This window comes from Lytechinus variegatus, chromosome 1 (genome assembly GCF_018143015.1).
Source record: "Lytechinus variegatus isolate NC3 chromosome 1, Lvar_3.0, whole genome shotgun sequence".
Lineage (NCBI taxonomy): Eukaryota > Metazoa > Echinodermata > Echinoidea > Temnopleuroida > Toxopneustidae > Lytechinus > Lytechinus variegatus.
The window spans coordinates 66,333,676-66,352,009 of NC_054740.1; the positions used below are offsets into that span (position 1 = coordinate 66,333,676).

The window sequence follows — 18,334 nt, forward strand, 5'->3', positions numbered from 1 at the left end:
CATTTTCAAGGAATAAATTCTTGCCATGTGCCCATTTACCTCACCTGGGTTGAGTGCAGCACAATGTATATTTTGAATTCTTGCCGAAAGAAATTACGCCATGGATGGAATTTGAATTCACGGCCCTCTGTTCAAAGTCGGAAGGCCGATTCATATTTGTGAAGAGTAATTAAAGTTGCGAAAAGATATAGCTGTAATCAGTGGCGTACCGTGGGTCAGCAAACATTTGGAGTAGCCGCGCGAAGCGCGCTCATTTGCCAGGTATACTGACCTAATTTTAATGACTGTGCCATTAAACAGATATGTATCTTACTGAACAAATAATGCGAGCGCGAGCTAAAAAGTTTTGATATTCAGACCTAAAAGAGGGACATTATAAGCAAATTTTTGTTATCAAGATTCGTACCTGTCTCTTTAAGGAAACAATGCGAAAAAAAAGTCCAGCTTGAAGAGTGCAATAAAATATACGAAATATCGTCGGCCTTATGCCAAAAGGGCCTTAACTGCTTTTGGCCATTCCGAGATAATGGTGTTTATAAAGGTTTTGGCCTCTCTAATAATCAAAAGTTTGTGGTCGTGTTTTTGCTTTTGAAGCCAATTTCGATAAACGTGTTAAGTTATTAAGTTTTACATGAAATGTGTTAAATTTATTATAAAAATTCAGAACCCCTAAAATCGGTTAAGGCCCTTTTGGCATAAGGCCGACGATATTTAAAACAAAATTAGAGCATGATACGAGTTAAATGGACTAAAGATAAGATGAGAAAGTGGAGCAAAACTCAAAAGGCCATATCAAAACGTAAGATCATAATCTGAATATATGAGTTTATTTTTCTTCACATCCTATAGCTTTCTCTCCACTACTCAAATTCTAATTCAAATTTACTTTTCCTTGAAATAAAAAAAGCATGTGGATGATAAATATCTCCATTTAGTTTAGTCGATGGGTTGAAAGGTTACCAAATGAAAGCAACGAAGTCAAAAACTAGACATCTATTTCATCCCTTCCTTTGTGTTTATCTTTATTTTTTTTATAAAGCCCGGCACACGCGTTCAGACTACGACGCAATTCTTCAACGAATTGCATTTTGCATTAAATATGAAAGTGCAAAGAAGAAAAAACATATAATTTGAAATTTAGAACAAGCAATACTAAAGTCAGATTCCTGCTCTGCTGCAAGCCATTTGGTTTGGGTAAAGTCCGAATTGCCTTCAAATAGCAGCCAATGATGACGTCATTAAGCTTTTGGGTTGAATTTGCTTGTATTCCTATATAGAGGCTCGACATTTCGTTTTTTTTTTTTTGGGGGGGGGAATGTTCATATCAAATGTTATTACCATTTCTCTGAAATTCGGTCGCAGCTGATCGTGTAGCGAGTGTGCTTCTGGCTCAATAATGTATACACATATATTTTAATCTGCAACAATAAGAACGACATTCAAAAAGGCATATATTGACAGTTCTATCCCAATTGACGGTTTTCCCGCTCAAAATAAGCGTGGGGTCGTATCTGTATTAACAGCTCAAGTTATGTTTGCATCTGTACTTTTTCCTGATTTTCGACTGAATTATCGAGAGTGCGTTCAAAATTAAATCAATTTCGGTGATAGAGAAATCCTCTCTTTTTCCCGAGGCTATCCAAGTTATTACAAATTTCTGCAATTTTTTCTGACCTACAACTTCTTTCTGGTAAAATTATATGTACCGTTGAACGCACTTTTTTGAATAATCAGAACAGGTTGCTACATGCTAAGTTTTAAGAAAAAATGAGAGTGGAAAACAATATTCAATGAATTCGTTCGAATGAGCGAGTCATTCCTCATGGATTCTCATTCTCAAAATATAAAGCACATCATTTAAGAATATTGAGGGTAAATTATCGTTCTTAATGAGCCAGGTAGGAATCTGTCTTGACAGAAATAATATGCAGGACCTACAATTTTATCTCAAGAAATTACCTTTATCTCCTTTGATATTAATATTATCATTTTTAAAGAACATTATCATCATTAATCATTACCGTGATTCATGAATTGCTTTAAATTTGAGACGAACCAACCCCCCCCCCCCCCCGACCTGCTTGCCATATACTTTCGCGATACCCGTCTTAGATACGAGAATAAAGTCGCTTAAATCCACTAGGTCTCAAACGACTAAATAATAAAATCATGAATGGCATCTTCATGAATCTTGATACTTATACTTTACGGTTTCAATTCGGATTCTGTCTAAACTATTCGAGCAAAACCGACGTCCTCGGCATATGGAAAAGGCTTCATTTGATTTGTGGTTGCACACTTTTCATAAATCAAAATCGGAACCGTTTTCACAGGCGACCGATTATCCGTCTCCGATGAATAGCTATCCATTGCCGTTCACCTTTTAAAATCCTCGGTGTATAATAGAGTCTCTTCATGTGATTGATAGCATGAATTAAAGTTCATATTTGGCTCAGAAACAAAAAGGAATTGGATGAAAATTAGGCAGGATTTTGAGTAGATATCATGATGAAAAAGTGAAGCATCGAGCATGAAGACCTACGCAAAATACTTATTATCTTATGTTCGATCCGTAAAGTCCACTTTATTATAGGGTATGGTAATATAATTGATATGTCAGAAGTCTGGGCTGAAAAATGAATGCAAAACAACATAAAATAATTTCCAAATTTATTGCAAACTTAAATGAGAACGATTGCCTTTACCTTTCACTTCACCTTTTCATTATTTGTTTTTATTTTACTCAAGGTTTGACACTTGAATATAAATAAAGAGTGCAATTCTACTTTTTTTAATCTCTTTAGTGCAGTCCTTATTTATCATTTAATAGGCGATCAACTCATCGCATCAACAAAATTAAAATAAAAAAATGTAATATCCTTGTCAATATGAAAGTCTGGACCCCTTTGCGGAGGAGGGGGGGGGGCATTCAGCCATTGCTTAGAAGCATTCATGCTTTCATAGCAATCAGGTAAAAAAAAATATCACCACCACTACAACCTACATCATTCAGGTATAACAATAACAATGATACTAATGATAATGATTAATAAAAGTTCATGTCCAGATCATAGTTTAAATAATAGAATATTTTGAGAAGACGTTGTAAGGACAAAAATAGACGAGACAAGAGTACCTTTTACCGACAATGAATGCGTTACTTCCTATGTATGTGCCACAAGGCTAATTGAAAAGTAATTCTAGTCACCTCTGTAATCGCCTCTTGGGAGCTCAAGTGCTTTGCACGTTGATATGTGAAATCGAAATGTCATTTTATGGTTTTCAAAGTGTTTCTTCAAAGCTTTTAGCAAACCATTATATCATTGAACTCACGCACACTGACATGTCACTAATGCTTTACTAGGTTGATTTAAACATTAAATTGAAATGAAAATGATTATAGAAAAACATAGTGGTATTAGTCGCAGCAGCAGTAGAAATACTGTTGTAGTAATATTGAAATAGTGGGGGGAGCTTGAGGGCCATGTTTCCCTCAAATGGTAGTATAAATAGTTGTAGTAGAAGTGGTGGTGGTAGTATCATTATTGTTGTTATTATTATTATTATTACTATTATTATTATTATCACTATAATTATACTGTAAAAAAAATATTAGGTAAATTTCAACCAACACGAGGGTAATTAGTAGCACGGGAAGCATATTGTCCAGTAAGGTTAAAAAAATAAGCAGCAATTACTTTAGAAGGGGTAAAATTTTCATCACACTGGATAAATAAAAATGCCCAAGAGAAATGCCCATTGCTGGTTGGACACATAATTACCCCCATGTAATAGTAGTATAGTAGTGGTAGTAGCAGTAGTGGTAGTAGTAGCAGTAGCAGTAGCAGTAGAAGTAGCAGTAGTAGTAGAAGTAGTAGTAGAAGAAGAAGTAGAAGAAGAAGTAAAAGTAGTAGTAGTAGTAGTAGTAGTAGTAGTAGTAACAATAGTATGTCATGTAGTAGTATAAAGTAATAGAACAAAAAAAAAACCATAAGCTTTGAGCCTCCCCCCTCTGATTGCCGCCAATGATAGCAAACATCATACTATACAAGTAGAAGTAGTGACTATTTCCCCAAATCATAAGAAAACAAATGTACTTTTTTATTGCGGATGAATATAGAGCCTTTGGAAAGTTTTTGCCTAGTTTCATCTTTTAATGCGGCGTGTCTCCTGAAGACATTTCCATCCAATTCCTCTAAATCAATTGAATTTATGATGTATACATGTGTTCTGAAATCAGAACTGTGCTATTACAACTTGAGTTACTAACAGATGAAAATAAATTGTAAATTTCGCCAAATTCGCATCTATTCCATCTTTTTTTCTCTCTCTCGTTTTCCACATAATTGAGATCGGTCATTGGCAAATAGTTTTGGAATGAACTGAAATGATTAATCATGTTAATGGCGCCAAACTGCAGAAATCATCGCCGATCACAAATTGAATCATCAGTATTCAATAGTATCTGAATTAGTGTTTTCCTTAAGTGCTTACAAGATTCATTAATGGAAGAATGAATCCCATGAATATATAATCTTGCAAGTTCTCGATTGGTTTTTACCGTTTCTATTATTTGCAATTTACATTATTGAATCAGTGACAATTGTACTTCTCGATTAACTTTGAGCAAACTAGACCTAAAGTTGAAAGATTTTGTTTTCACCAATAGAACAGATAACTTATCTGTTCTACTTGGTGTCACATCTATTCATGTTGATTCTATTCAATTACGCTTACCAGACAATGTAAGTATTTTTGATTTCCTGTATCTAATGAAAAATGAAAGCGATGTAATTGTTCAATGTTGAACAAAACTATATTTCCATGATAAATAGAGACAGTAGTAAATTATTCTAGAAAGATATCGTTTACGTCTTCATCAGAATATCATGTCGGCTAAATGTTGAAACTGGCTCACAGCTTTGCGTTTTGGCTTGCGTTTTCCGAGGATTGATCGAACGCGGAAAAACGCAAAACAACGGAACAAAGCGAACTCATATTACGAGGTCAATACAAGAGAAACCTTGTGCTCTTTCTCCCGTTAGTTTGAATGCGGGCAAAGGCGACTTGCATCCAGCGAGCACTACCGGGCACGAACGAGCAATAATTAGATAGAAACAATGACAAGATCAACAGTAAAATCAGAGTCAAGATCAGAAAACAGCATCAAACAAACAGCAACAACCACAACATCTAAATGGCAAAGTTCATCAACGGAAGGGGAATATCATAATCAACACTGATATGAATATAATTTCGATCTGGATCCTGTTACATAAAGCTTAGCGATTGGTCGTGAACCTCATTTTTACGATTGATTATAATGCAGTAACAATGGCATTGATCGTTGAAATCATTGCTACGGTCAGTCACTGAGCTTTCTGTTACGGTGCTCTGGGGAGCGTTTCATCAACATTTTTGTCCGACAAGTTGTCAGATCTGACAACTTTCCCTGATTCTGATTGGCTGACAGGTACTGTTACTATGGTAATTGTCGGATAAAACAAGACTTGTCGGATAAAATCCTTTCATGAAACGCTCCCCAGGTCTTACCTGGGTATCAGCTTGATCGGACGCGTGAGGGCGTAGAGTCAACCTGTAGCCTGGCAAAATATCCGTTCTCTCGTTCACATGCTCGAGGCCGAGGATGATGGCCTTCCGCTGGCCCTGTCCACCGGCCCACGACCCGGACATCGGGAACAACCCCAACAGGTAGATGTCCTGCATGAAATATTCATACTCCTCCGACGTGGTCGTCATCGAGGTCGTGTAAGCAGTCGCCGTCATCGCGTGCGGGTAGTTGGTCGCGTCAGCCGTAGATGGCACCACGACGGATGTGACGTTGCCATTGGATGCGGAGAACGACGCCAATATGAAAAGTAGAAAATTGACGCATGGACTGCATGTTGCACGTTGCGTCAAGAACTCCATGATTTGTTGATGAATATGTTCAGATCTACTAAAGATAGGCAAAATGTGTCCTTACACACTTGGATTAAGAGTAAAGCTAAGCCTAGAAATCGGGATTCCTTCCTTAATAAATGTCTATTTGGTACTGGTATCACTTTGTCAGCAAGGCTGTTAGCAGTGTTAGTCGTAATTCCAACGTTGACACAACAATACTGAGAAGTAACCACAAAATGTCAAACACTAATTTTATTTGCAGAATTAATTTAACTCTGTATACGCAGAACTTTTCTCGCATTTCAGAATTATGAGAGTGATTATCCGACCTTGGGGACTCGGACACAGTCAATTTCTTGCAATAACGTGTATCTTGATTGTATAGATCACATCAAAAGGCAGATCGCTTTTTATACTGTTCCCGAAGGACACCTTCCTTGACCGGATATTGGTAGTGAACTTGATAACAGTCGCAAAGATAAGCGCTGCGAATCCATACACGTCCGTTGGGACGAAGTCCAGCGCATATCACTTGCGCTTTGAATGTATGCACAACACACTGTTGTAGTCTTGACACCTTTTGATCAATCACGTGGTACAGCTGGAACAATATAAACTTTTGTTATGGTCATCTAAAAATAAAGGCCGCCCGCTTGCACATCATCGCTTTCCGCCCAAGAAGGACAATGCTGTCATGGTAAACTGGCCTTAGATCTTTCGCGACTAGATGGTCTCTAGTTGGATGTTACCATGTTGTAGCTCTGGATCACATTCAAAATTGAACATTAACTTCCACGTAGCATCGTTAACACTGTCAATGGAAAGATAAAACAAATATTATTGAACGAAGCACTTGAATATCAATATTTATACAAAATATGTTACACACAACAAGCTTTTTATATTGTATAAGTACTCGTTTCGACACGGTTTGCAGTCGACCTAAAGTTACGCTTATTGGCTGCACATTGGCAGAGCACGTATTTTGATAGTATCTGTAAAACTTGCGCCTTTGTCAGTATTGTGGCCTGTATTGTCAAAATTAGCACGTAGCTTTTTGCACAAAATCAGAAAACTCATTAATATATTTTAACATGCTCGACTGGTATTGGCTTAACTCTCACCGTTTATATTCCTTACTCACTTTAATCTTCCGTGATTCATTCTTATCGACCTAAAATCACGGGTGACTGATCACACCGAGCAGAAAATTAAATGGAAATCGATTTGACATTTGATTTTCTTTATTCATAGTCCATGTTAATATCCCCATGATTGCAAAAACTGGGAAATCATCACGTTTTGCTGAGAATTAACTCGTATGTTTTACGTGATTAAAAGCTGCCATACTCAAATTTCTTTCAGGGTTCGATAAAGTCACAACCTTTTAAAGCAGCGCAAACATGTGATTCGCATCTAAATGATAAGCTCTGCTTTTCATGATTTCGGTTCAAAATTATTGGTGCATCAATCTTTATGGATCAAAGTGTACATAAAAAACCCACACAAAGATATAGAGTGAGCGAAAAATTGTAAACGAACAAGACAAGAAAAAAAATCCGACAACTCCTAAATTCCTACCCCATACCCCCCCCCCCCCCCTACTCTCGCTCTCTTTCTTTCTCTCTTTAGTCTCTTCCCAATTTCTCTCATGTGTCGGGTTGATTCGAAGCTGGTTCTCAAGATATGATGCTAAATATTAATGTGAAATAAAACAATTTGATATGGGTGGCTGGCAGTAATAGTACTTAGGCTATCGGTGTGAATACAGATGTACACACGCGGAACGAATTCTATTACATCATTTGAATATAATTCCTGTGTTTTGTTATCATTTCTGTACTAAGAATCATATATTCAATTACTTTATCACATTTTATTAATCACAATCTACTTCTTCCGAATTGTTGGCAATACGTCATATACGAATAATCCCGAGTGACCACGAACCCCTTCATCCATATACGCTTTTAAATTTCCTCTTTTTGGGGAAGAAAAAACAAACAAGATCCAGGTGGCTTGTGGTTAGTGACGAGACGAAGAACAATGTCTAAAACGTATCATTCTCAATGTAGACTATTTGATAATTTTAACATTGCTCATGTAGAATTCAAATCTAATCCAGAGCTTGTTTCACTATACACTAATCAACTAATCTGGGGACGTTTCATCAACATTTTGTCGGTTGATTTGATTGGCCGAAAAACACAGGTGTCTGACTGTTACTACGGTTAATATCTGACACTAACAACCTGTTCTTGCTGACAACTTTTGCGCGTACCCAGTCTTGCCAAATATCCGGAATGGTTTGCAATTTTTGGTAATGCTAGGGTCGACATAATAATAATCATTTCGTTAAATGTAGGTCTGTAAGTAAGTTCAAGTTCTTTAATGCAAATCAACGGTTTTCTTCAGAATTTATGATGTCAAATAACAATGATGACAAATCTGTACTAATGCAATGTTTTCCATTGCTTTGTTTAAACCGGGGACACTTACTCTTGCAATTATACAGTATTGATGAAAAGATATCATAAAAACCCATCACAAGTGCTAAAACGCTTCGAGCATTATGCAATGTGACACATTGCATAATGCAATGATGCACGAGTAAAGCTTAGTAATGACCCTCGAAAAGACCCCCGTGAGACAACTCTATACCAGAATACCAAAGAAACCATGGAGATAAATCATTCTTTTGCATACAGAGATTTTTCATAATAAAACCTGAAGACAAGAAAAGTTCCATGATATAAGATTGATGATTAATGTTTATTTAAATACAATACAAGCGCTTTTACGGCGAAATATCAGCCATTTTGAAGATATACTTTTTCTCGTCACCATTTCTCATATTGCTGTCAAATATTTATGATTATGTCACATGGTCCTCCCATCATTTAAAATACAAGGGTCGCGGAATCGTGGGGGAGGCTGGGGCATCAATAAGGTCATTCTATCGCCCCTACTCATTTAAAATATTATAATTATCACGAGACATTATCTTCAAAATCGGAAAAAGAAATACATGTAGGCTGAGTTTTTTGGGGCAAATATAACTTAATCATCGCTCTCGAATTCCCATCCATTAATAAATCAATATCAAATAAATGCATCATATGAAGAAATGAAAATGAAAGCATTTTCCAATTTCATACGATTAAAATTCACCGAAATAGATAAAATACGGGGTTTCAGGTTAACTAACCTAAATGCTAAACATTATCAGTAAGTTAGGTTGATGTGCATGCATTGTGATATTTATGCTCTGTATTTGAGCATTTAAAACGGGAATAAGTGTCAATCATACACTAGACACAAAGACACACGCACACACCCTAAGAAAACACAGACACACACAAGCAAACAAATGCCATAAATGAGCACATATACCTGCTGACGAGTTCGCTCTAATTTCTTACAAAATTAAGTATACACAACTGTCCATAACCATGTGGAGTTTTGAAAAACATACACAGAGAATTAAAAATTGTAAGCTTGCCTTTTTTCTCTCTATCACAAGCAAGACACCCCCTTCCATCCTTTAAATTTGGCGGAATGAACTTTGGAAAAAAGGCAATACGAAACTTTTAAATAAAATAAGAGTGGGAATCCTTGGATGCCCATTCATCCAGGAAGCGCCCCGGGTACATAGGACTGATTATTTTCCACCCCTTGGAGACTCAAGGTTTTTAAAATTCAATTTGTATCTGAAGGAGTTAAAAAGGGTATTAATTCCACTTAACACGTCATGCTTTACCGAGACATCTTAATGTCCAACTAACGAACTATGTTCTCTTCTCCCCCTTTTCTACTTTTTATGTTTTTTTTTCTCCATTTTTTCTTTTGTCTGGATGGGCATGATGTATCTAAAATTAACAATGATTCTTATTCACTAAACTTTGTATTCTACTTCTTTTCTTCTTCCTCCTCTTTTTCTTCCTTCTCCTTCTTATTCTACGTCCTCTTCTTCATCTCCTTTTTTCCCTTCTTCTCGCTCGTTACACTTTTCTTCCTCCTATATCTCTTCTTCAAGTTCATTCTTTCCATCTCCCCCCTCTTTGCATGCTCTCTCCATTTCAGTTTTAAGGGTGTGTGCATGATTTATTCTTTCAGTTTTCTTTTCTGCAATCACCAATGCATAATCTTTTATGTAAATTCTATGGTTGCATGCTATATACTGTGTAGCTGTGTTCTTTAAGTAGTCGTGTACTTCGTCCTTAAAAAAAACGAGGGGGCGTTTCATGAAAAGACTTGTCGGACGTTTTATCCGACAAGTCCCATTTTATCCGACAGTTACCATACTAACAGTACCTCTCAGCCAATCAACATCAGAGTAAGATGTCAGATCTGACAACTTGTCGGATGAAAATGATGATGAAACACTCCCCAGGACTTCATTTCATTGTATGTAACTCTCCATTTGTTTTGTTTTGAATAACGGTGATACATAAAAAATTACTGTTTGACCTTTTTCAAAATTACAAGTTCATGCGCTTCAAAATTATTTTTAAAATCAACTTTGTAAGTTTTTTTTCTTTTAATCCAATTCATTTCCTTTAGTCTCCTTTCATTGATCTTCTTTTTGTGGAGACTTTTTTTTCTCCTTACTTATTTTTTATTCTCCTTACTTCTCATTCTTCTCGTCTTCATCCTCTTCTTCTCTAACTCCTTCTTCTCCTTCTTCAACTTCATCTTCTTCTTCTCCCTCCTCTTCTTCTTTTTCTTCTTCTTCCTCCTCCTCTTCCTCTTCTTCCTTTTCTTCTCCCCTACTTCTTTCACTTTCAAAAAATAAAACTGCCTCCATATATTTTTAATCTAACCGCAATTTATTTTCTGCCATTATTACATCCTATATTTCGATTCCTTTCTTTTCATCGTTTGAGTATTTACATTATATTTTTCTTGACATTTCGGAACTTTCCTTCTAATTTACCGACAAAAAGTTATTCACATGACAAAAGGCGCGTCATGCATTTACTTTGGAAAGGATTTCACGTGACTTCGGCGCAAGCACGTTGACGTGCACGGTAAATCGCGCGTTCCATTGACATATCTGTGTTATTCATATTTATTCATCAAACGTATCAAGCTCATGCTGTCAGAAATTAGTTCAAACCGTGACTTTTCGTCAACAAAACAGCCATCAAATCCAAAGGATGGATATCACTCTATCCAAACCTATCACTAATGCCTTTAAGGTCTTCAAAGCAAACAGATAGCGGACTTCCCGACTGACTTCTGGGTAAAAGACCTAGTTATCAATATTGTCGATTTAGGGTGAATATACATGTAGCTGGAATCCTGCTGGAATTGACACAATTTGTAACCGAATCTGGTTTTTAAAGAATAATAAAATAAAAATGCATTCCCGCTTACTGCTTGAAATATTTCAAAGTAAAGAAGTCTTCAATTTCGAGTCAATCTATACTTTTTTTTACATATTTGATCATATCTTTAAGTGACTATAGGGACTTGCTATGGTATCATAACTCAAGAGAATAAAAACAATTTATTGTGTTTATGTGTTACCAAGTTAAAACACAAAATTTGATCAAATAATTGAGTTAATTGCCTCGAGAGCGATTCCCTGCGGACTTCTGCTCCTGCTGATTTTTTTTGTATTTACTCGTGAATAACAAGTCGGAAAATATCCTATAGCGATTAAATCCTTGACTTTTATATCAGAATCTTTCTTAAAAAATGATGTCCACATTTAATATTTTCTGTAAATGAATTATAATGCTTATTGAGGTTTTATTGGTAATCCCGTGAGGCCTAGGTGATGACAATGATTTTAAAACTTTAAAGCGTTCAAAGGGATGTTTAGTCGAGTGCTTTTCCTAAAAATTTGATTACGTTTTTATCATTACACTATTATTACAGTCTTTAAATAATTTAACCAACCCTGGGCAACATACCGTCCACACAACTTTTCGTTAAATTGGGTATAGAAACTAATGATTGGGTAATAAATTTGCTCAACTGGATAATAATTGCCCACAATATATATATATATATATATCTTTTACCTACATACATTACCCAAAACGGAGGACATTATGTTGCCCAACATTTGAAATTTTGATTTCGAAGAAAAATAATGCTACGTTTCCACTATGAACTCGTTTATCACGCGCGGCCGTCACGTTTTTCCGTACGCATTTTTCTTTCCGGGGGGGGGGAGAGTCGCATGAATTTTTTCAATGCAACTCGAAAGCGAGGGAGCGAATCGACCGAGCTTGTCAGTGGGAGCTTTTGCATTTTCTAAAGTGAAATCAAAGGAAATCGTGCACACATTTGGCTAATTTAACCCCCGAAAGACTGGGGCTGATTCAGCCCCCCCCCCAGACATTTTTCGAGATAAATCCGCCGCGTCGCTCGCTGACTTTTTACTTTCAAGTCTCGCGCAACTTTTGAGACCAAAATTGTGACCCCCGGGTACGCAGTTTCGAAATTACGCAACATTTCGTAAGTGCATTCTGACCCAAAATTACTCAAAAACGTGAATTTGTGTACAAATCCAATGGAAATAGTGTTTTTAGCCAAAATTCATAAATGTATCATTATTTTTCCTTTTACTGCTTAAAATCAAATATTTTTTTTCTTTTTCATGGTCAAAATAAAGTCCCCGACAATTTCCATTGAAAAAACAATAAAAACAAAAGTCGAAAAACAAAGAAATACATAAGAAATTTAGAAAACAATAGAATACTTTAAAAAAATAAATGTGATGTTTAAATTTTTGTAAGAACGAATTTGATCAGATGGCTATCTAGAGTATGTGAAACAAAAATTGGCGTTTAAGGGGCATCATTTCATTAATTAGAGCAAACTTGTGATTTTATGCATAAATTAGCATAATTAATGAGCAATAAGATTTTTCGCAGAATTTAATATTATAGTTTTGTAGATAATGCCATGGGTTACGCGCTTGCCAATTGTCGTCGCGATCGACGGCCGAGATCATAAGGGGGGCTGATTCAGCGTCTTCTTAGGCGTCGAAATAGCCCAGTCTATTTAGGGTTAATAAAAAAAAATCAGAAAAAAATATATATTTTTTTTATTTATCGGAGTATAGGGCAACTGCAACTTTTTTTATGATTGTTTTCAAGTTGCTGGTAAGATTGGCTACGTTTTGTTACGGACATTCATATAGTATTCAGCGTTTTCGTGAACTTTCGCGTCATGTAACTTGAAGTCTCCATTAATGCTGGACCGGGGCCGTTTCATAAAGTTGTTCTTAAGTTAAGAGCGACTTTAAGTACGACTGTTGAACCCTTCTAATACGCGCTAAACAATCGCCAATTCAATACCATTTACCACAATGATAGATCAACGGTCGTTCTCTAAGTCGCTCTTAACTTACGAACAGCTTTATGAAACACCCACCTGGTATGTGGATGCTCTATCTACTTCCTCTCTTTCTCTCTGTACCCCTCCCCCTCTCTCTCTTCCTTTGTCTACATCATACACCCACCCACACCGCCCAGCCCAGACACACGCACACACCCTCTCCCTCACATACCCTGGAAATCCGCGCTCTCGCACGCATCCAGGCGCCTTAAAAAACAGACACACAATCACTCACTCCATTTATTTTTATCTCTCAATTTCTGTGGAGATTTCATGAGGGAAACAATAAAGCCTTCAGCAATAAAGTACACCTTGATATCCTGGATAAAAAAAAAACATGTTACGCAAAAAAGAGGTAAAAGGGAATGTAAAAACCCATGACAACTCGTAATTGGAAAAAAACTTCAATACTTAATAAGAATAGCTAAAGTGAGCTTTTGGGAAATATATACTTTACGCAAATGTGATGGAAGATTTCATCAATTTTATTGTACCTGCTCAAGGCTTTCAGTCTCATGGGCTGGTTTTAAAAGGGTTATCATTCCAATTTTTTTAATAAATCAAATTTCAAATCCCGAAATAGTTAAGCTTGTTTTGCCCAAGTTACTTATTACTGAATAAAATTGTATTAGTTACGGGGACAAATATAGCTTGAATGTAGTATTTTTTTTCCAAATCAATGATCATTTCGCCACAATTACATAAAGTGGTGTCAGATCAAGTGGGTATTATATGTAATGGATATAGTCTAACTAGAAATAGGAAAAAAAATATGGGCGAAATGGCAATTAAACCAAATGGTTAGTGATTGTAAGAAGTAGGAGATAAGACCAAACTGAAAGTAGACCAAGTGGCATATTTACCTGCTTTGCGTAAATGAGTGGATAATTATTTTTTTTTATTTATCTATCTATCTATCTATTTGTTTATTTATTTACTTATTAGAAAATATTTATACAGGATAAAAAGATCAGCAGAATTGCTGTTTTACTTAATTACCTGATTTAACAAGGTAAAAAACCTATAAAGTTACAATATCATGATGCAAGATACATATAAATATTTAAAACAGCCTAAACAGTTACGGCACATTGATTCAAGTTATAATTTAATTAAGAAAAAAACAAATTAGCTCTCCAAAAGAGCAGCCTTGCACTCCACAAGCGCCCGAAGCGCCAAACCAACACGCCATCCTCCAGAGTGTATGACACTAGATAACTATATACAAAGTTTGCAGGTATATAAATTACTTAACTGTAGCTCCGTCTCCGTGTTAATATCATTTGCGGTGTGCTCTTCAAATCAGTCGAAAACATTTTCAAACTATAGGGGGGGGGGTCTTATACTCTCAGGCGGCCTGGTCCTTTCCAGTGTCGGACTAATTCAGATAATCTCCCCATGAAATGGCGTAATCTAAACCAAATCTAAACTTAATGTAGAAATGGCACCCCATATATAAAAATGACGCGAGCAGGGAAACTCCTAAATGTGATGTGAGGCAGAATATAGTGATGACATCGAATAATTTGACATTCTACCAATTTTGAAAGTGTTCTTCTCATCTAAAACAAGTGATTATACCTTAGATAATTAGCTGAAGAAAAACAACTTGACGGTTCAAGGAGGCCAAGCATTCCACGCGGAGAGTAACACACCACCCCTTTCCCCCAGATTTTCAATCAGCAACATTGGTTTTACTTACATGATTTACAACCAACCTGGGAGGGGGAGGAATCAGAATTATGTGCATCAAATTACGGCCACTGCAGTACCAACGGGGTAGTTTTCCGACCTAAAAAGGGAGAAAGGGAAAAAGATACTTAAGGGTGATTTTTTTCTGGATTACATGACAAAATCTATTGCACATAATTATATTGTATGAAAAAGTCCATAATTATTTTGCTTGCACGCCGCGCCCACTCGAATCTTGAAAGAAATTTTGCTCCATACGCAACGTGTGCCCCTCTCAAAATATTTGGATCATTATGCCATTGAGAATGACATTAAATATTAATGCGAGCCCCAACTATTTCCTGTGATTTTGTTTTCGAGCGATAAAAATATGGGTGGTGGGGTGGTCAAAAAAGGGTAGAAAAATAGCATGAACAGATACGGTCTGTGTAATTAGTATGATATAATCATGAAAAAAGGGGAACATAATATTATGGACACATCAGTGCTAATAGAATTGACTTAGCGGTCCAGAAATGAGGAAAAATTAAATAAATTAGCGGTCCAGAAAATGAGGGAAAAAATCATACAATGATACAATTCGTCGATATGGGAAAACAAACCAATACTTTTCACGATCAATGACTTTGAAATCTTAATTCTGCGTTTTCTGATATGCGGTGACAAGTTTTGAAAAGCTTCTGCACAGAACACATTCAAAATGTTTCAGTCAAATTAATGTGCTCAATTATTTACATTATTGCGACGTTAAATGCTCTAAGAAATAATAATTCAAAGTTTTTTTTTAATGTGATACGTTTTGGTTCTCAAATCTCCAGATCATAAACAATTGGAAATACTGGTGGTCGTTGATCTATGTATTAAATAACGAATTTCAATCGCAGGTTGGTGTATTAATCATGCTCATGGTTTGTGGTTTTTGGTTCTTCAACAACAATTTCCAAAAAAAAAAACCAGAGAGGTTCAGTCCACGGGGTAAAATACTCTGGAAAAAAATGTAGATAGATACTTTAGATAGATAGATAGATATGGATGGACTGATGGATATATAGAGGGATGGGTGGAAAGAAAGATTGATGAATTCATTGATAAGAAAGATAGCTAATCTGATATATCGCTATTACCGTGTGAGTATAAAAAATGACACCTCACAAATCCCCAATTATACAGGGTTTAAGGAAAAAATATGCCAAGATAATTATCATAAATGATATATGAAAATAATGATGAGCTTTTTATTACCTGGTAAAGGTTTGAAGAAACCGATACATTATCCATAAACAATTATTTTGTAAAAAGCATGCATGCATGCTATATCGACAAACTGTTGTGTAATTCCTCTTGATAATAATTTACAATATACATTTTATATATTGAATATTAGGCTATCATACAAATTGCATTTTATGTCTGCTAAATTCAGAGATTTAATTTCTATATAGCTATTATCAATTATTTTTTTAATTAATGACAATGTATGTTTACAGGAATTATAGTGAATTTAACCATTTGATGGAATTCCAAGATAACATGAATAAATGAATAATTCATTTTACAAAATGAAAATATTGTACAGTTTTCCATTTAGTCCTACTTGAATACACTTGAAGGGAAATACACGATGAAGTGCTTTGAAATTGTATTGCATCATTTTGTTATTTTTTTTAATATTTTGCATTAAGATTTTAATATCGCTGCCCAATCTAATCGAAATCAATATAAAGGTTAAAAGGGATCCTCCCAGAGCCTGCGTCTGATTCTTTGCGTTACAAATCACGCTTTAAAAAAAGTTTATATTCCGTTTTTTAACAATTATTGTATCACCCGTTTTAAAGAGTCATTGGCCTATATTCTAAACTCGGGTTTATATTAAACCCTGGTTTAAAGTTGTGGCTTAACTATGGAGAGCCAATTGAAACACAAATCACCAATAGTACACAACCAATTTATTCACCTACATGTATTTGACACTCAAATCGTTCATAATAGTCTGGGAATGATAACTGAGGTATTTTGAAGCATTATTCTTCGGTATGAAAGCAAAATGAAACAAAATAGTAAACATGATAAATATACAATACAGGTAGAACTGTTTGAATATTTGGCTTTTCATAATTTTAGCACAGAGTTAGACCGCGTTTTAAGTTAAACCTGACTTCAGAATACGGGCCATTGTGTAAATCACATGTATCAGGAATATCGTCGTCACGTTGATTGACTTCATACATATCAACAATAATTTTATTCATATTCATAAATTAATAAAAATATTCATCTTCCTTAGCATCACAAATTTTGATTTAAAAAATGTTTGATCCTTCAAAGTGAGGTTATCGGTATTGAATTAAACCTCTCATCGTCAGTCAAGTGATTGATCTGCAATTGTCAAAGTAATTTTGATAAATGCATTCAAATGTCAATCGTTATCAATCGGAGACGATTAAACGATTGTAAAGAAAGCCAAAATAAATTTAATCAGTATCCAGCATTCAATCGGAAAATATAAGGAAATGTTTACTTACATCATCGGTAGCAAGTATGCAGAAATCGTTCAAATTTGAGTGCTTTCCAATGATTATCCTTTCAATTTAACACCAGGGTGAAAGCAATTTGAATGCCAATGATTTCGAAGAGCAGTTAAAAGCGAGTAAATTGCATGACACAAAACTTTATCCAAGCGATGAGAAAAGAGGAAATATAATTATCGACGACACTCACTGGAGCCTCAAGTGTCCTGTCAAACAAAACAATCAACAAAAATATCCTCCAATGGAGATGGGTATCACGTGTTGCTGTATAAATATCCTAGCAAATCAACCCAACAATACCATAAATCGGATGAAATGATAAAAGAAGAAATCCGCGCGCAACAAAATACCAAGTTCGGTGTCACTCCGGCCGCCGTACGCTGCGTCCACGCATGCATAAAACAGTGCAGTATTGTCGGTTGAGTGGCGTGCGTTTAGAGGCGCCAAAATACCCTCAATCACGTACGAGTATGATGTACACAGAAGGTTCGTCTCCCGACAGTTGATTTTTCCGTTCAGTCACGTGATCAAACCAGCTGGTGGTCGTTAAGAGGGGCGGGCTCATGGATCGAGAGTTGAATGTCTATGAACAATATAGGGACTTTATACATAGATTTGCACGTTTTGTGTGTGTGTTTAGTTGACCGCCTCATAATCGTCTGATTTTGTGTTGACGCCTTGATTGACGGCATAAAAACACCCGCGAATCACTGGGCATTTACAATAAGCAGAGCTTGACATTCCATTGTTCATTGTCTTTATTAAAAGAAAAAAAAATCAGTAACGGATCAAGCTTTTTTGCTAAGAGGGAGGGTGAGGGTCGACCAGTTGGTTTTTGTCCCAAACAAATAAAA

The 18,334-nt window shown here is 35.8% G+C and overlaps 1 long non-coding RNA gene across 1 annotated transcript; it reads right to left on the reverse strand.

Moving 5' to 3' along the window:
* Positions 1-6,163: 6,163 nt before the first annotated feature.
* Positions 6,164-17,986, reverse strand: LOC121420238. Its single transcript, XR_005970731.1, has 3 exons — positions 17,475-17,986; positions 14,963-15,052; positions 6,164-6,715 (listed from the first exon to the last, which is right to left on the reverse strand). It is a non-coding gene; the product is annotated as an uncharacterized LOC121420238 (long non-coding RNA).
* Between the last annotated feature and the right edge of the window lie 348 nt (positions 17,987-18,334).